Source organism: Anopheles gambiae, chromosome 3, assembly GCF_943734735.2.
Source record: "Anopheles gambiae chromosome 3, idAnoGambNW_F1_1, whole genome shotgun sequence".
Lineage (NCBI taxonomy): Eukaryota > Metazoa > Arthropoda > Insecta > Diptera > Culicidae > Anopheles > Anopheles gambiae.
The window spans coordinates 95,385,065-95,409,955 of NC_064602.1; the positions used below are offsets into that span (position 1 = coordinate 95,385,065).

General features: G+C 44.3%; 1 protein-coding gene across 4 annotated transcripts in view; it reads left to right on the forward strand.

The window, feature by feature from the left end:
- The first annotated feature begins 3,057 nt into the window (after positions 1-3,057).
- LOC1280524 (guanylate cyclase 32E) overlaps positions 3,058-24,891 on the forward strand; it is a 37,571-nt gene continuing 15,737 nt past the window's right edge. For 2 of the 4 annotated variants that reach the window (XM_061662488.1, XM_061662491.1), the window contains exons 1-2: positions 3,058-3,410; positions 4,433-4,706. The gene's annotated coding sequence lies outside the window, so the exon portion shown is untranslated. Of the gene's footprint in view, positions 3,411-3,500; positions 3,526-4,432; positions 4,707-24,891 lie in introns of those variants that run through there. The other 2 variants (XM_061662489.1, XM_061662490.1) reach the window with 2 other exon arrangements.

Sequence of the window (24,891 nt, forward strand, 5' to 3'; positions counted from 1 at the left end):
CTTCGTTAAAATAGCCCCCTCCCCCTTTTTTGCCAGGATTTCTTTCCGAAATGATACAGTGCGAACCATTATATCAATATGATTCGATTTATTGAATATTTTATATAACATAAATACAAAAAAAACACAACACATGCACAATAACCACTGCACTTAATTCTAAATTAACGCACATAATTTAACAAACACTTTTTACACTCGCACAGAGAAAAATCAGCACAGCACTTTCTGCTCCACATCGCTGTCGCGCCTAGTTCTTCTCGCTGCACTGTACGGGCCACCATCTCCAACACCACGACACTGCCACAGGTTTTTTTGTCTCCGTTCGCCGTGAAACACACATGAAATGGAAGAAAAATTATATTAATTAGAAGGGGGGATGTTGGTTGATAATTTTAATCACTTTTACTTACCTTAAATTAGAATGATCTCCATTTTTACGGGGTTTATCCGCTGACCACCAAGAGCTGAAACACCACACAAGCACCAACCTCACTGGACTGAAAGTGAAGCCTACTGCGTGAATGTGTGTATGCGCTTCTGCCAAGCCAACCCCGCCGTACTGCGTGTGTAGCCAAGTGCGTGTGTGTGTATATTTGCACCACTGGACACAGAACACAAATCTCACCGCGCAGCAGAGCGTGTGTGTGTATGCATGTGTGTATTTGCACCACTGAATTCTGAACGTCCACCGCACCGCACCACACAGCGTGTATCGCCAAGTGCGTGGCTGTGTGTAGTATCACCGTGGACTGCAGAAAACTACATGCACTAGAACAGAGCGCTGGTATGGTCAAATGTGTGCATGTGTGTACTTGCTCCACTGAAAGCCGGTATCGCACCAGATTTCGGGTGTCGCCTTGTGCGTGTGGGTGTGTTATTGTCACAGCACACTCGTTCGTCATTTTTTTTTCGTTTTTTCGCTTGAGCCACTCGATTTCGTTCTTCGCTGATTTTGGCAGCGCACGAGGGGGTTTCGGCTTCAACTTCCAACAACAACAACCCCACGAGGAGGCTCGGGGACACTCATCAGGGGAAAATTGCTCAAATTAGAGCGAGAGACAGATAGAAAAAGTGAAAGGTCAATATAAAATCTTCGGCTTTTGACTGTTGGGAATGAACTACCCGAGCGCAGCACGCCCACCGGTCACCAGCACTCAGAGATCCGCTGAGATTGAAGCTGGCTTTGAAGCTGAGTTGGCGAAATTATTCAACCGATCCGTCGGGTCCCGAAGCCGAAGCAAACCCGAAGCCGAAGCAAAACCAGAACGGGGTTCGGCACGACCCTTCGTTAAAATAGCCCCCTCCCCCTTTTTTGCCAGGATTTCTTTCCGAAATGATACAGTGCGAACCATTATATCAATATGATTCGATTTATTGAATATTTTATATAACATAAATACAAAAAAAACACAACACATGCACAATAACCACTGCACTTAATTCTAAATTAACGCACATAATTTAACAAACACTTTTTACACTCGCACAGAGAAAAATCAGCACAGCACTTTCTGCTCCACATCGCTGTCGCGCCTAGTTCTTCTCGCTGCACTGTACGGGCCACCATCTCCAACACCACGACACTGCCACAGGTTTTTTTGTCTCCGTTCGCCGTGAAACACACATGAAATGGAAGAAAAATTATATTAATTAGAAGGGGGGATGTTGGTTGATAATTTTAATCACTTTTACTTACCTTAAATTAGAATGATCTCCATTTTTACGGGGTTTATCCGCTGACCACCAAGAGCTGAAACACCACACAAGCACCAACCTCACTGGACTGAAAGTGAAGCCTACTGCGTGAATGTGTGTATGCGCTTCTGCCAAGCCAACCCCGCCGTACTGCGTGTGTAGCCAAGTGCGTGTGTGTGTATATTTGCACCACTGGACACAGAACACAAATCTCACCGCGCAGCAGAGCGTGTGTGTGTATGCATGTGTGTATTTGCACCACTGAATTCTGAACGTCCACCGCACCGCACCACACAGCGTGTATCGCCAAGTGCGTGGCTGTGTGTAGTATCACCGTGGACTGCAGAAAACTACATGCACTAGAACAGAGCGCTGGTATGGTCAAATGTGTGCATGTGTGTACTTGCTCCACTGAAAGCCGGTATCGCACCAGATTTCGGGTGTCGCCTTGTGCGTGTGGGTGTGTTATTGTCACAGCACACTCGTTCGTCATTTTTTTTTCGTTTTTTCGCTTGAGCCACTCGATTTCGTTCTTCGCTGATTTTGGCAGCGCACGAGGGGGTTTCGGCTTCAACTTCCAACAACAACAACCCCACGAGGAGGCTCGGGGACACTCATCAGGGGAAAATTGCTCAAATTAGAGCGAGAGACAGATAGAAAAAGTGAAAGGTCAATATAAAATCTTCGGCTTTTGACTGTTGGGCGAGTACGCACATGGCACGTTCGGACTGGTATCGCGTCCGCCTAACACCCTACAGTTTCACCCTTATCTTAGCCCACGTGGCTTTTCGCTCAGCCACAGCACATTTTGGCGGGTGCTGTGTTGTTTACTACCGGTAAAAAAAGTGAAGAAAACTCTGAAACCGGTACCTTCCCTCCCGCGACTCTTTCTCGATGTGTTACACAGGCACTCTCGGGGTGTTGGATGGTCGTGTTCATTTTGTCGAGCATTCACTAACAGGGTTTTTCGGTGTCTGAACATTGCAAGTTTTGTTTGAACATTGCATATAATGGACTCTACACGTTTTCTTTATATGTTATTTTTAAAGAATCTAGTAACTTTACTGTCCAGTTAAGGACAGTTGTAGAGTGAAGTTCGATCGGATTAATGTTTCGATTGGTCACAATTCTTATTGCAAAAGTTTTTAGGCCCTAACGACTACCGTTTTCTCTCAATAAAGACCTAATTTCGTATATGATGTATTTAAAAAAGGTCCACAGACAGGTCCGGAAAACTTCGTTTATTTCCAAACACCTCCAAAACCCCTGCTCTTCGTTCACTCACTCACAATCACTCACGCACAACTTTTACACTGGGCCCGCACGTTATTCGCGGAGGCTTGCTCGTGGTTCGTGCGTGCTCAGCCATTCAGTTATTGGTGTGACTTTGGCGCAATCGGATCGTTTCTCTCTCTGGTCGGTGCTGCTTCGCGTCGTGCGGTGCGTGCCTAGTGTAGGGCAGTGCTAGTGTGTGCAAAGAAAGTTGGTCCCTACGAGCAAGTGCGTGTGTGTTTAAAGCAGTTGTGTGTGTGCGAACTGCCTGTCTGTCTGTCTGTCTGCCTGTCGGTTGCTGGTGCGTTGTGTGCAGCGGCGTGCATTCGATGCACCACGGTTTTTTTTGCATCACTTTTCGCCCGCGGTTTGGTGAATTTGATACAGTGCCCTACTGTGGTCGACAACTCAGCGACAGGGAGAGAGAGAAAGAGAGAGAGGTAAAAGTGTATGATGGTGTGGTGCGTGTGGGGACTGCAAGCGTGGTGTAGTGAACTGTGCGTGTGTGTTTTTTTGTTGCATTTTTAGCTGGTGTAGATGCATTTCGCCCCGATGGTGTGTTTATGGGCCGTTTGGGGTGGAACAGGTTTTTTTTATATAGTTCGTTTTGCCTATTGGAAGCGGCAACAGCTGTGTTGGTTGGTGGTCAGGGTAGTGCAGCTGTAGTTGGTAGTGTAGTAGTGCAACGATGTCGTTTAGTAACAGCCGAGCGCTGGGGCTTACTGTTGAATGAAAAATGGAAAGTTCTTTGTTGCATCTATTTAAAAGTTCTATAAATTACAGCGAATTTTTCTAAGTATATAAAGTCTAATTTGTACTTCCCTGGATATCATCAGCAAATCATTGATGATTATGAAAATTTTTCAATATCTGTTTGTCTTTCGATTCCATGTTTTGCTCTCCTCATTGATTCGTTGACTTTCCTTTTCGCATTAGAACAAAGAGTGTGGCCACCCTTACGGCACCCGGGTCGGAAAACGTGTCCCATAAAAAAAGAAGTGAAAAGTCAGCGACCGCCACTACGATCGCTAACCGATCGCGTGGCCACACCGTGTGCGTGTGTGTGTGTGTGTGGTTCTTATATATTTATAAATAACGTAACCGTAACACCGTTTCCCGTGCGCGACAAAACGTGTAGGGTCGTCTGTGTTTCTGGTCAGTTTTGTTGTTGACGCATTTTTTTTCTCTCCTTTGCTTGCCGTGCTTTGGTCAGAATTTTCCTTCTACCAGGGCGGTTTGGCGGCCTCCTTTTCCTTTTCATCGACCACCGGCGTGCGTTGACGTTGTTTTGTGCGTTTGCTTTGTACATGATGTTTTAGTAGTTTGGCCTTTCGTTCGGCCAGATCCTCGTGCCGAAAAGGAGTGACGGGCCTCCCGGCCTTTTTTCTGCTCAGTTTGTGGAAGGTTTAAACTTTTATTTTTATTTTTTCTACTGTTTTCTTTTGCGTCAATCGTGCTGTAGTAATAATTAACTCACCGCATCCAGAAATTTCAATTAAGTTTGATGGTTATGGTGGACAATTTTGCTCGTTTATGTCAGAGGATGTAATGCGAATAGGATAGTTGTGCTATATTCAGAAAAGAGAACCCTCGTTGGGCACATTTTACAATTGCATACAGTACAGTGAAAAGAGAATTTAAATTTTGAGAAGAGCGCAAACAGTTTGAACGTATCGTACTCGAGAAGCAAATCTATTAAAACACATTGTATATCCTGGTTTCGTGGAATATTTTAGGTGAGTTTTCTTATTGTAATACATTATTATAAGACATGATTCCTCTAATACTGATATAGTACATTTTATTTCAATATATGAGTAATTTATATGACGATTGTGATGATGATGTCTAACCATTTGTTGTGCAAACTGCGATATTTTCATATATTTGCCATCTTTAAGCCGTTTTTATCAGCCAATAAGCTATCAGCGCGCAGTATTTGAACCATTTTATCTGCAATCTTCAACTATCAATTAAAACACGCTGCTTATCGGTTCACATGCTGTCGCACGCCGTCAACACCGATCGGGATTTTAGTGTACAAAACCGTTTCGTACGCATCAAACACGCAATCAAGCTCCATGTACCGGGGTAGGAGGGATGAGAAAAACCAGTCGTGGAGGTTTTATTGCCGGATGCTATCAACCTGCGAAATGATTTTTTTTCCTGCATTTTATTGTCGTTCGAAAGAGAACATCGAGGGAACGGACAAAAACGGACAAAAAAAACCAAACTGCGAGCTAAAGCGTCGTAAAACATCGACGGATCGGCAAATCGTTAAAGACGATCTGTTCTCGCGCAAAACATCTGTTGCGCAATGTGCGCGGGGTTTTGCGGATTTGCCGTATGGTAATGGTTTAAAATGGTTGGTAGAGGTCAGCATAAAAAAAGATTATTAGCATGTTTTAAATAAAGATTGACTGGGCGGACGGCGGGGGATGGGATTAAATTAGTCTGGGAAAGCGGGGGCAAGAAATAGGCCACATTTGGTAGATGTACGGTTTTATGCGATAAGATTATGAGCTTTGATCGGTTGGTTTAACGAGCGTTGGAATTGGTATTGGGCCGGTTTTTAATGGGTCAATGAAAGGAAACGTTATGCCTTTAGTAGTGCATTTCTGTGGGAGTTTAATATCAAGTTTGAAGAAATTATTATTTATTTTAATGGTCTTCGACAAAAGTTTCTCCTCCGAAGGCAAATAACGCTCCAAAAGCACGCAAGCGTTATTCAATGTTGTGCGACCCTTTCGTAATATTTACTCCCCAAAGTTTGCGCTTTTTTATCGTTATCGTCACCTGGGTGTCTCCTGGCCTATCTACTTCAATCCGGTTTGTTTTTGGTTTCCCTTTCCTTTCCCGGGTGTACGTCCTCCACGTCACCTGGCCCGGGGAAGTGATGAGTTATAAACAAACAAATCATGGCACGATTCAGAAAGTATGTGAAACCTTTGCGAAAACGCACCCTCCACACAGCTAATGAATGCCGCCCCCCAAAATCTGTGCCCGCAAAGCGATCGTGTATCTCGATCGCAACTAGTTTTTTGTGGCGCTCCATCGATTGTCTCTCGTGGTTGGTTGTTGCTGCTGCCGACGTCGCGTGCAAAACTTTACGAAATCGGTAAAGATATAGTTTATAACCTCCCATAATTTCAACTTCCCTTTGGCTGGTCGTGTGTGTGTGGACCGGTTTTTGTGTGTGTGTGTGTATCGGCTTTCGGGTGTGCAGAATGAATGAATGGGTCGATTTTTTGGCCAAATTTACGATGATGTAATCGAGCGGGGGTTGAAAAGTTTTTAGATTTATAAATTTCATGGCTTTTCCACACTCCGATGCTACTAAAACAGTCCATGAATTTATCATTGGAAATGGCTGAGTCACTCTTTATTTCGATTTGCTATGAATTGTGCATCAATAAAGTTATGCGCTTGTTCAGAGTTATGTGCTCTGCTAAGGTACAGGATACGAAAGGTACAGAAAAGCTTGTAGGTGTTCGATTGAATCAGGCTCGAACCAACGACTTTAGGAATGGCAGGCTCTGTGCTTTGCACACCACCATACGAATGGTCTATTTAATACGCTGTTTAGAGCCTATGATGTGTATCATGTCAGGTGATTTAAGATATTGTTATAAACTCTAGCCTTTGCGTGACACCTACAGAAAAGGAGGCTGTCTTATGACACAGCGATCCCGTATTGGAACATTTCAATCCATCCACAATCTTCACCTTGAACACGCTTACTATTATACCTGCGAACGGCTGAAACTGGTAGCGGATGTCACCAAGATGCGAAGATTGCCGGCAGGAAGGATTTTCATGCCTCCTTTGTTCTTTTCAAAGGCAATAACGGCCTAGTGAGCCGCACAAAATACGTATGCCCGTGCCCGGGTGCTTCCTTTAGGCACCTTCGGCCCACGACGGCTGACCTACTGCCAAAGAGTTGGGCGCACACGGGTGAAAGTGAACGAAGCCGAGATCACGGCTTAAATGATTTAGCCCGAGGGCCTCCGGGCAGCAAACCCCCGAAAGCAAGGGGCACACTATTGACTCACGGGATATTTTGCAAACCGAAGAAGAAGAAGAGAGAGATAAAAAAACACTCCCTTCCTCGCTAAAAAAAACTTGTCCTCTGGAGTAGCAGAGCTGGACAAGGGTGTTGGAAAGTATCGAAATAAAATAAAAAAGAAACCGATACACACACCTCTCCACACACACACGGGCGGCGCGTGGGTCACCGGGGGTCGCAAAGTGCCGTAAATGGTTTAGCCTTGCGGAGTCAATCAAAAGCCAGTCGGTTGGTGGTTTTTGAAAATAATATTCGGCAGTGATTGGCAAGCAGAGGCGGGCGTACGATTGGCGAAGGTTTCATTTCGCTACACTACCGGCACGGTGCGAAATAATCATTTCACCGAAATGGCAATTTGAAACAAAAGTTAGTGATTTTCGGGCGGTAGTTCCTTGTACGGGGTTGTGAGCAATTTGGCTTTGCCGCACAAGGACATACATACACACACATGTGCACAATGCACAATCCGGCAAAGGAAGTGTAATGTGGCTGGCAGAAAGAAACAAACCGCACAACGAATGAAGAGAGATGAAGCTCCTGCAACTGCTCAGGAGGAGTAACTTGAGGCGTAAACCGCAACAGACGGATTGCGTAGGTTATGCAATAAGACCTATTTTGGCAGAAGGACAATGACGGTGTGTCATCGTTTCGTGTGGGGCTGGGTAATTTTTAAATAGTTTCGCTCATAACTGGTTATTGTTTTGCGAGGATTGTTCGTTTGGCATGTTGTTCCCATTCCACCGTACAGTTTGATCAATAATTTGTAATGGACAGGGTAAATGCTGTTCTACCAAAATGTCAAAAAGATGGAATATCCAGTCCAAAATGCTCAATTTTATGTCGAATCTTGATATGAAATGTAAAAGAGTCTTTTTTAGGTTAAGAAGAGTCTTTTAACTTGTCTTTTAATGAAAAAATGATTGATCAGAGCTCTGTGTTGATAGAATAGAGTTTATTTCCCGCCAGATGGCGCTTATCTTGAAGATCAATGTGTCAAATGGTGATAGTATATTCGTAAGCAATTTCCTTTGTTTAAAAACCATTATAATTTGGAATCTAAAAGCTTCTAAGAAGCTGCTGCTACTTCCATGACGATGCAATTTTTCTTTAGTCTATCATACTTTACCCGATTTGGTTGTGATTTAGTTGACAGATCTGCATCGATCGTTCAACTACTAACTCTACTTCCTCCTGATCTCTGAATCTACGTAAAATTGAAGCAAAAATTTCCCTTTCTATGAGCGGCAAACAGTAGCACCGGTTGGCAAAATAGAAGACGTCGTTAGGCACACAAACCGGTACGCGGTGGGGCGTCCAGCACTGCAAGTAGCACGATTTCATAATGACATTATTCGATGCAATGCCACTTGACGAGGTAGGCGTGTTTGAGGAGAGGAAGAAAAAAATCCGAACTCTCTGGCAACACTTGTCCTGAAGCGGACTTGATCCGTCCGATGGAGCAGCATTGACACCAGACCGCCCGGGCGGTGAAGTGGGCGGAGGGGAGAGGCCGGGCGGTACTGCTAACTACTACTACTACTATTACGACTACTGCAGCACTGATCGGTAGTCAAATTAATAAGCCGCATTTAGCGTAATGGTTGTCAACGGCGGTTGTGGCGCAGCGATTGGCAGCAGGCAGTGTCTCTGGTGCATATACATATTTGTTGATTGCATCGATTGGGCGTCATGATTGGGTTTGGCGGCGCTGACGCGTGTTTTAGGGAAATAAAACTTATACACCGCTGGTAGGGGGGGGGGGGGGGGGTGTAGCGGGGTAGCAAGAGCGATGGATCGATGAAATAAATACCGCACGCTGACAAATTAGCTAACAAACCGATTTGCCGGATGAAGGTTTTAGAAGTTGTCAGTCGGCGACGTGCGCAGACGGTTTTTTTTCGGGATGGTGAGTAATGTTAGCTTCGTGTCTCTTGGGTTTGGTTATCTTATGTGTGTTTGAGTTTGTGTGTGTGTGTTTTTTTGCACCCCTCGGAGTGTGCGGCAGTGGCCGCGGCAGCACTGTTCCAACTGGTTTCCGAAGTGTATATTTATGGACATGTTTACCAGCAGCATTACGATCTAACCTTGTCAAACCAGCCGGCGGGTAAGGTGAGTGTACGAGCGAAAAATCCAGGAACTAGGCGGGTGGGGCCAGCAGGGCAGAGGGTAGACGACGAGCAAACATTAACCTATTTTTTGAGTAAGTGTCTGAGTGGGTGAAGGGTGTTTTTTTTTGTGTGTGCGTCGCGCTTAAAATCCCTTTGGCTGCGAAACATCACGCTCTTCCTCGACCCGGATTAGCTCTCATAACGTATCATCCACTCCACCGGAGCATTCTAATGCCGCGCAGCTCGCCCGATCCGGGTGATTTAAATATGTATATATCGGGAGCATCGCTCTGCCGTCGAACGGCACGTCGAATTCTCGCATCCGATCGTAAATTGACGCGCAAGGTGCGTTGGTGCGTGATGGGTTTATGGAGAGACGGGGCCTTGGATTACATTGTGGCCGTCGTCTCCTCTCCTCTTTTGGTCAAAAGTTGCTACCGAAATCCAAACGCTTGGCGCAGCAGTGGAGCATTGAAAAACAACGCCGAGTTGCCGCTTGAAAATGGGATTCGAGTGGCATCTCTGCTCGAGTTTTTGTTAGTGGAGAATAAGTGGAATAAGTTGGGGGAAAAGGAAATCGCTTGGAGTTGGCACGGATATGATGCATCTGGTGCATAACACGACGTCTCTTGATGTCAGGGATGCAAAAAATGTATCGATGAAACGGTTTTTGGAAGAAGAACTACCCGCCGGTCCTGATTGACGTCAGACAAGAGTGGACTATTTTTATATCGCTGCAAATCAAGTCAGGCGTTTTACGATGTGGTATTTTATGTGACTAAAAAGAAACGAGGGACTTATTTCCACGTATCGCTTAATTAATTTGTTTAATTATCATTTAATTATTATGGTTATTTTGGAGTAAGCTTAGTTTTATTCGGTGCCAGGCAACAAATGTGTTAGAGAACTATTGTGGCTTGGTTCTTGTTTTATTTTGAACTCATTCTCTTAACAAGAGACATATAGTGCCATGGATATGATCTCAGTCTACTACATCGCATGTCGTGGGTTCAAATCTAATCTGAACTATTTCTCTATATATAACTTCTGGTCTGTTTCCTGTTGGCATGTGTTTAAAATGTCGTTTCCAAGATAATGTCACATATAAATTGATACTACAAAGTATACGTTTATCACACTCCATTGGCATTTGTTGTTGAAAGAAAGCTCAAAACAGACATGAATTAATGTGAACTCCATGTTTTGGTTGTTGGAGATTAATTTTTATTCCCAACTGATTGCCGTGTCAATTAACGAACCTTTCACACACCGGCACAATGTTGCAGCAGCACTGGATTGCACATTCCAGTGTTGACAGTAGTGAATCACATCCCACGGGCCTCGCACGCCAACGACAACCACGACGATAGGGGTTTCACCAATTTCCTTCCCGTCCAAACAAACCCATCGCCGCAACAGCCGCACAAAGCGAATGCCAATAATTGCCACAATCGGATTTGCAAGAGTTCAACACACACACTCACGAAATTGCAACACCGTGGCGACAGGCACAACTTAATTATCTTGCCTTCCAGCACGAGATTTGCCTACACCTCCAGTACCACCGGCTAGTTACTGTTTCGATTGCAACGGGGGAGTTTTTCACTCCGCCTGTTGTGAGTGCGCCAGGAGTGTCTTATGTCCTCAGCAGTGGTCTGGAATTCGGTGCAAATTAAAATGATTCAAATTAACCATAAATTATTCCATAATTACACGTGGTACTCTACCGTCACCTTTGGCCACCGTAGCCAAGCTGCACGACACTGCAGTGAGGAGTATTCTTTTCCAGCCGACGGCCGAGGTGGCCCCGCTCTGTACGTACCGTTTCGAGCCGTTAATTATCAAACGGAATGATTTATGAGCCATTGAGGTTATCGTAGATCCTACACGTACATACACAAACACACACAAACACACATGGCCCTCCCCCGAAGTCGTCGGGTTGCATGTAACTGCATTCTGCACCCGGTTTGTTGATGGTGCTTGTAATGCACGCGATGAGCGTAGGTTTTAGTCTTTCTTGCTGGGGGACCTTGTTTGTTGGGGTGTTGTTGTCTCTGGGGCCGCCCCGGCTGGGTGTGTTACCCATCATCGTCACCAACGTGCACGGCGCAGGCGGATATGCCATTTCGGTGCTCTTGTTTATCGTTCTCAAAGCGTTGCTCAATTTCCGTACTTGGTGGAAAAATATGGTTCTCTCCGCGCTGTTTTATGGTAGAGCGTGTCAAAAGTAGTGCACTACTTCATGCATGTGTGGTCGGAGCCCGGTAGCAAACATTAAGAGCAGCTATTTGGACAACCAGTAGATATTTATCGATCAGAATAAATGGTTTATGAGTGATGTGGAACGGTTGCTTGTGCTCTGTACACTAAGCGTATGTTTATTGACAACAATATGAGAATTTATCGATGGCAAATAATTCAGAAGGTACACCAGGAGTTGGAAGTAAACATAGATACTAAACAATGTATGTACCATTTTTCATATTAAATTTCTCGAATCTTTAGTTTTATAGCACACTTTGCTATAATCCCTATTGAAATCAATAAAATACATGTCTTAAATAATCCACTCAAGCAATCTAATCCACTGATATTGAACTGTTGCTCGCCCGGTAGCAATAACAGTACATTTTAGTGTAGCAGCCGGCAGTAACATGATTCTTGTGCTTCGACGTATCTCGATTTGGGGCCAAACCATTCGCCCGGAACTTGAAGCCGGTAAACTAATACCGTACGTCATAAGCTTCCAATGGATTACTACCACTATGGCTACCGCAGACCGCACTGATATACACGGTCCCTGCGAACCATTCAAGCGGCACTCAAATGGTCATCATTGTGAACCCGGAAAAGCAAGGAAAGAGAGAGCTAGAGGGAAGAGCAAGAGTGTGCAGAGCGGCCCCACAGTCTTCGAAAGCAGCATGGATTTTATGGCAAAGATGCGACCACTGATTGGAACATACTTAGATCGTTGAATGGCAGGGGAGGTATGGCTGCGGAGGGAGAGTAAGCACAGCCAATATTACACACACTCACTCGCCCTCTTACGACCGGAAATGGGTCAGGGACCTCCCTCTTCAAAGCTAATAGCTCCACCGTGTGACGTAAGTGATCCCTCTCGCCAGCTAATAACTTGCTATTTGTTTATCACGTCGGCGAGGCTGCGATGGAATGAACAATGGATGGTGGGTGGGTGGATGGATGGTGCGCGGCGGGCAAAGGGTGTCGTCGAATGATTTATGTTGCGCGGCTATCTTCGGGGAGGAATAATTAATTTCGGAGCTTTTCTTGAGCCGGTCTCGGTCGAAAAGAAGTAAAAATGGCTTTAACCAGAGAGGGTAGGAGGAGAGGTTTGTTGATTTGTTCTGAGTGTAAATTTAATTTGCTTTAACGTTTGTTTCGTCGGTCATTTCAAATAAGACAAGGGTTTGGTATGTTTTCGAAATTTCAAATCAGTCTAGACTTGAACCCGGAACGGTTGAATTACAAAGCGGAAGGTTTATCTCCTGAACTATTGCAACGCTTCTCGGTGGAGACGCATTTCGCATACAAAAACCATTGTATTTCCATTTTGCTCTTTATGCTATATATCCCCAACGTGTCTATTAGGAAAAGTACTACAGGTTTATCAACTGAACGTCACGTTTCATCGGGTACAAATGACGCAAACCGTCCCCAGCAACGTGTCATTCTACCCACTCGGGTGTCTTTAATAGCATCGGCCACGGTCGTTACCGATTCTTTACGGCGGCAATTTAAATCGGAGCAAAAATCACGACCACCTGTGGCGTCTGAGCCGGCTCTCGATCGATCGTTCGACTCCCCTTTTTCGTGCCATCCGCCGTCGAATGCATTTATCCGGTACCCAATTATCTTTCCTGCGCGCGGTGAAGGTGAGAGTAATGGACCTGGCACAACAAAAAGCCACCACCGAAAAGGGGAGTTGACGAGCAAATATCATCGGGACCATCGGGTAGAATCGGCTTTAGTGTCCGATTTGCAAGCACTCCAAACATGGCGCTGGTAATCGGAGAGGGTTCCCTTTCGTGGTACGAGTGCATTACGTCTCTTACAAGCTGGTGCGTGTGGGAGGCACAAAACAAAACGATGATTGGTAATTCAAACCGACCAAAAGGACACAGTTTATGGGAAATGTTATCTTTGCTTCACAATGCCAGAATCATATCACAATCGTTTCGGGTTCGTGCTTTGGCGGACAAATTTATAGCATCATTCCATTTTTGGAGCTCTCAAATGCATTGATGCCGTTTACGTTTGTTGTGTAGGCCGAAGTATTGTACTTTCTCTGGACGTCGTTTTTGTTGGTTGGTCGTTTGTTCAATGCACACCAATACTAAAGCTTCGACCATACGGCAACGGCCCGGCGAGGGAAGTAGCGTGAGCGAAGTCTGCAGCCTACAGAAAACTTGTTGCATTTAATTTGGCGTTGCACAAAGGTGCAGACAGCCGATGGATGCATATTTTGCTGTCACCACGTGCGCCGATTGCACCTCCCACTTTTAACCCTTGAGTGGCTTGTTGTTATTTTCAATTAATTTATTACCAATTGTAGATTTATGAAAGAGCTTAGTTTCCTTTGCTAACATTTGAAAGATTGTTGAACAATTATCAAAAAACTGTCCTACTCTTCAATTTGTTTATTTGATGCAGCTGATGGTCTTTTTCTGGTAAGGGTTAGTACAGTCTGTTGGGGCACGATACTTACTGTCTGCATTAAACCCATGCATATAAAGTGAGCATTTCATTGAAAAGGAAAGTGCACGTTAGCTCTGCGGCACCAACACATAGAAGCACAACCATGGTGCAGCATATGGGGCGTGTGCAATGATGGAAACAATAGTAAAAATAAATAATTTATGTTGAGTCTTTTTATATGCACTTTAGTGCGCTAGGTTCGGTGTTGATGATGATGATGATTGGGATGGGATGGGTGGTGTAGAGTTTCCTGCCATCAAAAATGTTATGCTCCGGACTTCTTGTCCTTTTTCTGTTGCAATATTGTAGGTCATAGAGCACAATTTTTCGAGTTGAGGCAACATTAAAGCTTAAAAGTATGTTAGAATTGCTTCAAAGCAAAGTGCAGTGCCTGATCCGACGGGTGACCGAAACCATTACCACAAAAGAAATGTGTACTTAAAAGGAATCAATTATGTAAAAGCGCACCACTTCCCTCCAGCAGCGGGGAACAATTTCTGTCAGATTAATTTTGCATTCTCCGGCATTTCTGCATTCGGCATTCGTGGACCCGTCGCATATCAGTCTGATGAATGAGGCATTGTTCTGCACTCGTAGTAAAGCCTTTCTGCTCGTACGGTTGTACGGTCGCTATAGAAACGGAAGAGCGAGAACAGAAGCATTCGATGTATGTGTGTGTGTGTCAGTGTGTATGTATGACTGGCAAAGAAATGCTAGCAAATGCAACAGATTCAAACAGCGAGGAATCTAACGAGCGTGCCTGGCTTGAATTTAAATTCCATGGTTACAGTTTTTGCGCGATGAATGAAATGTAATCAGAACCCGGGTGGTGGTGGTGCGTTCTTCGTGTTGGAGAAAATTCCGGAACAGATTTTGTGACTGTTTCAGAGAACAATGCAGTTCACATTCCAGAAGCATGGAATTATGAATATTTCACTTTTAATCCACAAAAAAACAATTGTAATAAAATACAAATTTCAATCTGCCCTGATTTACGTTTGTCGTATGAAAAGGGGATGTATATACGCAGTGCTTACAGCAAAATACGCACTTCATAAAACATCTTATTCGGGTCGAATAAACAACACCGAAGCCTTACTGCCAATGCGCAAAACAAAAACGTTTGCCAGTCGGATGAGTTATGCCGGGGAGGTTCGAAATTGTAGTGCAGCTCACAGCTGGTAGTAATTGATTTTCGTTGTACGGGAAACGGTACTAGGGACGTAACATTCACGCCAGGATTCGACCCGACACAGTGGGCAATCGCTGTTGGTTGTACTGCTTAAACATAACGCAACCGAGTGTGACACACAATGGAACATGCGGTCCTTGTGGTGTGTCTTTGTGTGCTCTGTATTACTGCCGTTAATGGATATGCCGCTTGAATGGGCTTCGTGTTGGGTAGCACTTTTCTTAGCGTGAGATTTGAGCTGACCTACAAAAGAAGGGGTTTTATAACTAAGAACTACGTCCATCCGTTTTCGAGGGACCAACAGTATTCTTGTAAGACAAAGCTATTGTAACTTTGTAGAATAATTTGGAAGGAAAAGTCCATCCACAGTAGCATAAGTTGGAGTTCATGCTGTCAACATCTGTAACGGAAGTCCTGAACAATAAATTACATGGAACTCTGCTTCTCAATATCCAGGAATAAATGATCGATAGCTAACTAAAGGCAGACGGATCACCAAACTTTACTTGATGAAACATTTCAATGAAACGGATTTATTTCGCACGGGGAGAAATCATTTTAAAGCAAGAAATAGAGAAGAAGTTTCCACACCATCGGATGAACCTCCAAGTCAAGTCACAACGCTCTAGGCACATAACGACATCTTTGATTGACAATAAGCTAAACATTGGGCAATGAAATGTGCCAAATTCCTGAAGAAGAAGCGAACGAGGAAAGCATTTTTCATTTCTCCGCTTCTGTTTGTCGAGGGGGAAGCATGCTATTTATGCCACGAGCGAGACCGACTGTACTGCTGTCGAATCTTTGCTCCCGGGCATTCCCTAATCTGATAATAAAAGTAGGTCAGGAGAGCATCGCGTAAAAGAAACATATACACATACAAAAGAACTCAATATTACCAACATTAACTCTGATCCTGTGTACGCAATGTGGGAGCAACTTTTTTCATCGAATCAGTACGAGAGTGTTCGTCTGGTTTGAACCTTAATTTAGATTGATTTATGTTCATAGAATTAGCTTGTAGGATGACCGATTCTGACGTTACCATATGGACGGAGGGGAACGTCCCTTGTCAAGGAAGATCTCTAGCTGAATTCTTGCGTCATTTTTTTCCCCGCGGTTTGTTTGGGCTGATTTTAATCGCAATCATGTCAGCGTACTGCCACAATTAGCGAATCATCATGTCGGACGGTCGGTCGGTGAAAGGAATGTTGCACATTTATTATCATCGCGTGCCGCGTGCGCCTCACCGGGCGCGACAACCTGCAACAAAGGCCGAGATGTGCGGAGGGAAATGTCAGGGGCATTGTTTGTGTGTGTGTGTGTCGTGTAGAGAATGACGATTGATGGACGGGCACGGGCATGACAGATCGATTTGGTGGCCGCTTTGTGGGTGCGATATTCGGAGGCAATCAAGATTAAAGACGCTGATGTTGATGTGTGTCACCCGTGTGTGTGCTCAGTTAAACATGATAAATGGTGATGGTTGCACAAATGTGAAGATGATGGAAGTATCGATGGGAAGGCTGCCTTTTAAAGCTACATCAAGGGTTTACGTACATATTTTGGCATACATAAATAATGCATTGTTAGTGGATACAATCAAATTTAAGCTTCGTTTGATCCTTCCAACTATCTCAGAAAACGGAATAAAAGCCTAAATTAACCTATTCCTTGTTGTCTTTTGTTAAAGCATTAATGTCATCATAAATTAGTATCGATAAAACATAAAATGACACAAAAAGGAACGCTCCACTCAACAAATAGTCAATGATTTATGACTACAACTATCGATAACTCGTGCTTAAAATAAACATCGGAAGCCTTTTCCTAAATGCTCAGCCCTAATCGTCGGTTCAGAAGGACGTGCTCACGATCGTACGGAAAGGGTCACAAATCGAGCCCGGCTTGTGGAATCGATAAATTCCACAACTAACTTCCATTTTTCCCAGAAAGTATTTCACGTTGAGCCCGGTCAGTTCCGTTCCCTTGCTTTGTGGTTTCGTTTAAGGCAAAGGGGGGTAAAGAGTTTTATTATAAACACATAACCTGCTCCAATGCTGGCCCTGTGGAGGTCGATGGACGAGGTTGGAATATACGATACGATGATGCGAAGGGAAAACTTTTCACACTTTTCTCCGCTGCAGCATATGTGAGCTGTATGGCAAATTGAGAATGTTTCGGTGCGCTTCTTCGCTATGCAGGATGCACAAAAATGCACCGACACGAATGCATTGGGCTGCAGCAATGTGCGCTGTTGTTTATTTACATGCGCTCTGAGTTTCGTGCTCAGTAATACATTTCGATGCAGTCGAGCGTCGATTAAAGCTTGGATTTTGTGGGCTTTTTGAACTGGCTTTAAAAAGCATTCTATCATCATTTGGTAATCTCAGACCAACCTAACCATTAATGGGACCGACACTGGAATGACATAAAAATCGGCTATTTACAACCTGCTCTACCCAACCAAAGCGCAAGCCAAAAGGCACCAGGAAAGTGTGTCCCCGTTTCTACTGATCCTTTGCTGGCGTGAGGTTTGTAGATTGCTCCAAGCAAATATTGATTTTAGGGTGGATTTAATGTTGTGGCGCTTTCGCTTTCTTATCCTTATGCTCTCTTCATTGGTGCCTACGCGCAAACCCTCCTCCGTAACGAAGCCATCCAGAGGCTGGCGTGACTGTTCGTTCCCCACGGTGAAGGGGAAAGAGGTGGTCTTTTCATCGTTAACGGCCATTGCCTTGCCGGAATCATAAACTACAAAATTGAATTCGAATACTTTGGCAACAAATTGTGCGGCAAGAGCTTCCCGACGAACGCGTCGCGTCCTCCTCGTTGTTCGTTTGTTTGGCAGGGACAATCGAAATCCCACCCGTTTCGCATAAGCTGATAAACCCGGGGTCGTAAAATAGGTTTCCTCTTTATCTTTACCATACGGCGGCGGGAACTGTGTTGTGTTGTGTAGTGTTTATAGTGTGAGCGGAATGTGTGTGTGTGTACATTCCGCACGTTTCGATATTTATAACGAGCTTTTGGGTGGTTTTAACGGGTGTGAGATACGAAACAGGTCGTGTGAATTCCGTCAACTGTTGCGCGAACGTTGATCATATGTGTGTTGGATGCTGCTGCTCTCACGATGTCTTTGTTAGGTGGCAAATCAAATTAGAATTTGAGAAGTCTTAGGCATGAATATCGTCATGATTTGGTAGTTTTATCACTTTTATACCATTAGATGATTTCATCAAGTCACAAAGGACGTTTTGGATAAATGAAAAGCCCAATTCTTGACAATAATAATATAAGACCTTTCTTTTTAGTGTGATAAAAGGTTTGTTATAGGAACAGACTTTTGAGAGTCGTTGGTCGTAGGGTCGTAGACCGAACACAGTCTATCATATCTTTGGATTTGTCATTGATTCTCAATTAGACTTGGTAATGTTCTGACTATTTCCTCATTAAAAAACTATAATTTCGAAGAATTGTATAATTCAAGAGTTATTCTAAGTGAACAAATGGCTTAGCTTGAGAATGGCATTTCTACATTTCTTGAAAATATTAGTTTTTTGATAATAAAACAGGACGAAGTGTTGACCGTCTAAAACCTCTAAACCTTTTGGTTTACGCATGCAGAGTGGAGCTGAGCCTGACGAAATCTACCCCAAATGCAGAGGTCGCTTCTGCTAGTTAGAACGACCCACATTCACCACATCAAACAAACCTAAAGCTCTAATCAAACAAATCTCGGAAGTGTGTCCTACAAAACTGTGTCAGACTCGCGCTCTCGCGTCAGTTATATTCATGCCCGCACCCTTCAGTTCAAACTCACTGACAGCCACTGCTCTCCCCCGAGGTAGCGAGCGATGGATCCTCGCGCAATTTTAAAAAGCGCCTTATCATTTATGGGTCAACGCCAGTGTCGGGTCGTTGATAGTTACACTTCTTCCACTGCGAGGTTGGGTCGTATGTACATTTTGCTACTTGGCCGCAAGTTCCGCGAGCTTAGCAACACCATTAGCTTAAGACAAAACATCCACCAAGGGGGGGTCCACGACGACCATGCACACCTTCATGTGTCAATCAAGCGGCCGTCTCAATCACGCAACTAGCAAAGGGTCTGGTCTGGTGGTGCTGGTGGATAAGAGCTGAAGCTTCGCGTTTACTTGAGTGATAAAAAACACAACTATAGCAGCCAGCCAGCCACGGGGGTACTTAATAGAAAATTAATTCTAACGACACACGGAATACAGGTGGTGGGGCTGGTGTTTCGGTGCTTGGTGCGATTTGTAGGTTAAGTTTATGAGCCGTTGATATGAGCTGCTTTGGCATTCTAGTAGTTGCTCCGTTTTCTTCTTCACAACCACCACCACCAGCAGCAGCACACCAGAGTGCCTGATGACGTGCAGAAGGTCAATGGGGCTGATAGGAGGAGTCAACGAGTCCGGTGGCTTAGAGACGGTGATTTCTTCGTCAAGTGGGTCTGATTGACTTTTCTAAAAATACATCCAAAAGTACGTAAAAGTAAACCCCAAAGCGCGGTCCAAATCTGGGTTAATTAGCTCGCTGTATTTGGGACCTCAATAAAGTGTGATTATGATTGAATTTCGTTCGCACACAGCAAAGCGGGGCACAACTTCACACAGCAACAAAATAAAGCAATTCTGGCAGCAAGGTAATAGCAGCTCGGCCAATGTATCCACGACTGTCTTGTAATCTGTTCCGTATTTCTTCTTCACATTCTTCCGTTCCGGGAAGAGTCTCACTCAACAACCTCAGCAGCAGAGCTTGAGCTTTTTATTTCGATGATAAGTCTCCGTGTCTTGGCGCGGTGGTGCGCTTGTTATCGGTCTTATCGTATCGACAGTTTGCCTAGGCGCTTACCACGACCAGGGTTTCACCCAGACCTCTCTCGGGTATCCAGCTGGGTGAAATTGACTGGGTGCGTTGAAGGCGACCGTGAGCACACGCAAGCGATCAAAGTGGAGCAGTAGTGATAGAGCAGTGTTTGTGATGTTTATTTGCAGGACGGGGTGGGTGGGTGTGTGTGTGTGTGTTTTTTTTTTCTTTTGCGTCGTTCGCCCTTCTTCTATTACCCTGCTGAAGTACGTCGACAGTTGGAGTTTGGTCGTAAAGTTTTCAGCTGGGCCATTCAACAGCTCACCCAGCAGTGAGTAATATTCATGCAGCCAATCCTAGCAGGAAGCGCAGCGGGACAGAAACGCCAACTCAATTTCATCGGAAAACTGTGAATGAAACATTCCTGTGAAATGTGATTTGAAGGATGCCACATCTGAAGGATGTTGACAATTCTGAAGGGTGTGAGAGGGAGGCAATGTGGGGACAATATAGATATCGATACATCGCAATTTGTCTTCCCGGGCCAGACTCTCCCGGGAGTGTAAATATGAGCGATATCGATCGTTGCTGAAATGATGCGACGGGTGAGTTTTATGTTTTTGCAACGATAAAAGTTTGCTTTATTGGCCTACAATGTTCAGTGTGGCCATTGCGTCGTGGTTAAATTAATATTGAACATTTTGTAGCTGGTCTCTAAATTGTATTTCTGGGACAATTGTTTTTTTTTTAAGCTCTGTAATATTGAAAGCAAAACTTCATAAATATAATTCACGAAGCATCTGTGACCAGACGTAAACAGTCTGCAAGAGGATGTTGGATTTTGAACATCTGCTTGTGGACGTTTTTGAAGTATCTGTGAGATATATTCTAACCTCTTCAAGGGTTGATTGGGTATTGACCCAATTGATTGGGTATTGAGGTTGGGATGGATCTGTTATGGATACTAAGAGTACTAACATAAGAATTATTAATGTGAGAACGACGTTAATGACTTTGTTTTCTTGGAATGCATGGTGAATAAGCAAATGAGCTAAAAATTCACATTGATAAGATATAGTGCTAAGAGGACGGCTAAGTTGTCGGAGGTCAGATCGAATTGTGAACTAGTGGACTTCAGACATCGCTATCTTCCAGGATAATGGCCTTAGTAGTATACTTAGTAGTTGTCCTAAAATATTTATTTTCCCTTAACTTATCTCATTGTGCACGATTAATGTCTTGACAGTTGCTATACCAATTGACAACAGCAATCTCATTGTGAATATGTCACTCACTTTCTATTTGATTTCATCCGAGCATACCAATCTGTCAGATCTAATCAGCAGGTGGTAGGTAGATAACAGTACAAACCTGCATACACATTCACCCTCCTCCTCCTCCTCCGTAAGTTGATTTGCCTATTGGGAAGCTCGCTTTATGATGGGGTCCAATTTTTCACGCATCACCCAAGTACGGTCCCGCAGCAATCGGGGTGAGTTTGTCATCGCGCGCCACTACACGGGGCGTAGCACAGTAGCAATGACACCCAAACGGGCGACACACTAGACCACCCGTCCCAACCGTTTGTGCATCGTAATAAACCGACCGTGTCGGTGGTGCGGCCTGTATCTTTTTTTTCTGTCTCCTCTTTACCGTACCGGACCGGTGGCAAGAGGACATGGAAACATAGTTGCATGCGGGCACACACATGTTTAACACTTCGCGCAATAAAAATTTAAACGAGTGGCAATAAAAACGCGCACACTGTATGCATCACACCATTGCATTTGTTACTGCTGTTGCTGTTATTGGCTGCCCAACTATCGTGTGACTGATGCGCTTTTTTTGTTTGTCTGGTAGGGTTTGTAGATTCACGTGCTCTCCCCCGTTTTTTATAGCCCGCCCCCCTGTACTGTAGATTGTTCACTTTATTCTCTGGTGTGCTTTAATTGCCGAGTCGCGTGTAGAAATCGTAACAATTCTATCCAAACTGTCAAAAAGCCGGACGTCTGACGTTTATTGCTAGCGGCGGCCAGCTGTCAGCATACGTTTGTGGGGTGGTGGAACTGTTTCTTGGCCATCTCATTGCAACGATCTGCCCCGGGGCGGGAAACCCGGGGGAAGGAAGGCTACCTTACCGTACCGGCACTGGTTTGGATGGCGAAAAATGAAAATGGTGAACGGTTCTGCCCATTTTCCACCTGTACTACCGTAGCGATCGGTGCTGCAGTTTATGAAGAGTGGCACCCGTTGGGTTGACGTTGGAATAAATGGACTGAATGGCTTGCATTTCGAACAGGTTGAGGTTTGTAGCAGTTGTGGCTGTGGCGAACGGTGGTGGCTGGAGTGTTAGTAATGTGTTAAGAACAAACGTCACTCCCACGCTTGGTCGGATGTCACTCAGGTGATCAAAACAAATAGCATTGGAGAATGGTCAATGTCGATGGATGAGCTAGAAAAAAACATCTGGAACTCTTCCACCTTTTGGATGTGTGGTATTTTAGTGCTGAAATATAGGTGGGTTATTCTAAATGATTCATAGAGAGTGTTAGCACATAATGTGATGATATTTTTTACATACAAAGACTTAAATATACACAAGGTAAAACTTCATGGTAACTTTAAGTTATTCTTTTCTGCGTATGTGAGTCATGGTGTAGTTTAAGCTCCCTTTCCCAAACACTACAATACAATAGAAGAGCCAACAATTGCTCCACCTTTTAATGACCTATTTACCCGCTGACAATGGTCCCAATTTTATAGCTCAATGCCCAAACTGATCGTACTGTTAAGTAGGGTTTCTATGTCAATGCAAAGCGAACGAACCCTCCTTTTTTCGCAACTAATTACCAGCATGGCAAACCGCACCGCACCGGTTCTAAGTCAAATGAATGGTAATGAGACACGTGAAGGTTGGTGTGTTTGCCGTTCAGTACGTCAACGTTGTTAGTCCATTTCGTTCGTTTTCGGCAACCTTTGTGATAAGGGTTAAGCTAAAGTGACAGGACACATGTTGATTGCAAACTTCTTTTCAAGGCGTTGGTTCTATAGGTAGGGATGGGGGGTTTGTCGACATATTTCAAACAATGATAGTACATTGTGTTGGTGCCGTTTGCTTAGCTTGGAAGTAGGAGTAGGTTTCTCCAAAGCAAAGGCATTTCAATTTGGAGGGAAAATGAGGGTCCAACTCGAACGTTTAGCAGGAATTTCACAGCTGACCGCCAACACAGCATGACTCTCTTATTGACAAATTGACAAAAGCCCGCTATCCGCATCCGTTTTGCCGGGTTAACAATCGTAAGGCTCCATCTCCGTCCCAGACAATCAGGTTCGATCCTCAGCTCGCTATCGAACGGATCCAGACTCCCCGCGTGAGTACATCCATGCCGTCCAGACGAGATTAAATGTAAATTTGTTTCCATTGGGGGACAAATATCGCCGAAATGCAAATTACATCTCCACTTCAGCAGAGTCGCACATTGCGTGCAACTGCGTGGAATAATGGGGGAGGAAATGAAGGTTAAACGAACACCGCCAGAACAGCAGAATGTCTGGCCCTGGATCGGTGGAATTGTGCAAGTTGTCAAATAGAGAAATGCTTTTGCCCAAAACCTGTAGTTTTGTTTTAGACACAAACATACACATATTGCTCCCAGCCCCGGTTGTGTGTGTGTGTTCAGTTTGTGAACCGGGAATTGACCAATTGTCGAGCGAAATGTTGCTCATATGTGTCGAAAGTTTTATCGCCACGGTTTTGTTGTTTTGACCGGGCCAAGTGTGTGCGCAGCATAGGGAGCATCGGGAGCAAAAACTTTTCGATATTGTCAACTTTCAATTTAGCGCTATTTAGGGGTCGGATTTGGGATTTGGGAGTTGATGGTGGGTGGTTTTACAAACAATTTCCGATGTGAAAATGGAATGAAATCCCTTCGCTTCTGGGGGGTTTTCATCCGCGGTGGAAATCGGGTAATCGTGGATGCGCTATTCATATAGCACCGACACAACTGTTTGGTTGGTTTTTCCTTTCTCTGTTCTCCGCGTAGGGAAGCTATCTCGGTTGTATGGGGTGGTATCGTTGTGCAAGCTCTGAGTTAGGTTTTATTTTCAATCGTGTGGGTTTAGTTTCCCCCAGCGCCAAGAACAAACTAAAGCGAAACGAATATTGCAGACACTGTTTCATGACAAAGTTTGCTCCACTAGGGGGAAACACTAGCAATGTAAAGTGTCGTTTTGGAGACACACATGATAGTGAGACGGCGATAAATGTATGGAAGTTTTAAATGGTGTAAAACGTCGGTAGACAGCTGTGTAAATGTTGTATGATAAATAACACGGAAAACAAGATTTTAGATTTTCCAATCCATTTTGTTCCTAGAATAAACGGTGCTTTTTGGCTTACTGGTTGGTCTATACCAAAATAGTCTTCTTGGGAATGGGATGACCCTGGTGGTCGATAGAATAAACCTACTGGTTTGTACGATACTGGTTGCTGATCGATTCTCATCTGGACCGCTTAGTCATGTGGTATTGGTTTTTTCATTATAACCAATCGTTGGTGACATTAGTTAAACCACTGTTGGGTAATATCAGAGTTAATTATGTATCTTTTCACTTCACTCGTCATCCATTCGTGCGTTACTAGTAAATGAATTCAATTAACTGGCACTCAATATTAGTACGCCTCGATAAAAATTCAAAACACAATTCAATTACATATTCCCCCTCTTGCCTTGCCTTGCGTGCGACAATTAAAACTCCCAATTATATGGACCAAACGTTTCCCCGCGTGTGGGTAAAACCGATTTTATTAACCTAAGTACGGGTGAGAATTTGCTAACGGTTGAGCTAATTTGTTTGCTCCAGTTTTCCGCACCGTAATCAAGTTTGCTTGCACATAAACGAGCATACACATATGTAATTAGAGCTGCGCAATCAACTGTGCAACACCGACCGAAAACTAAATTTCATATCCTTCCGACCACACCGGGAGTGTATATGGTGATGGT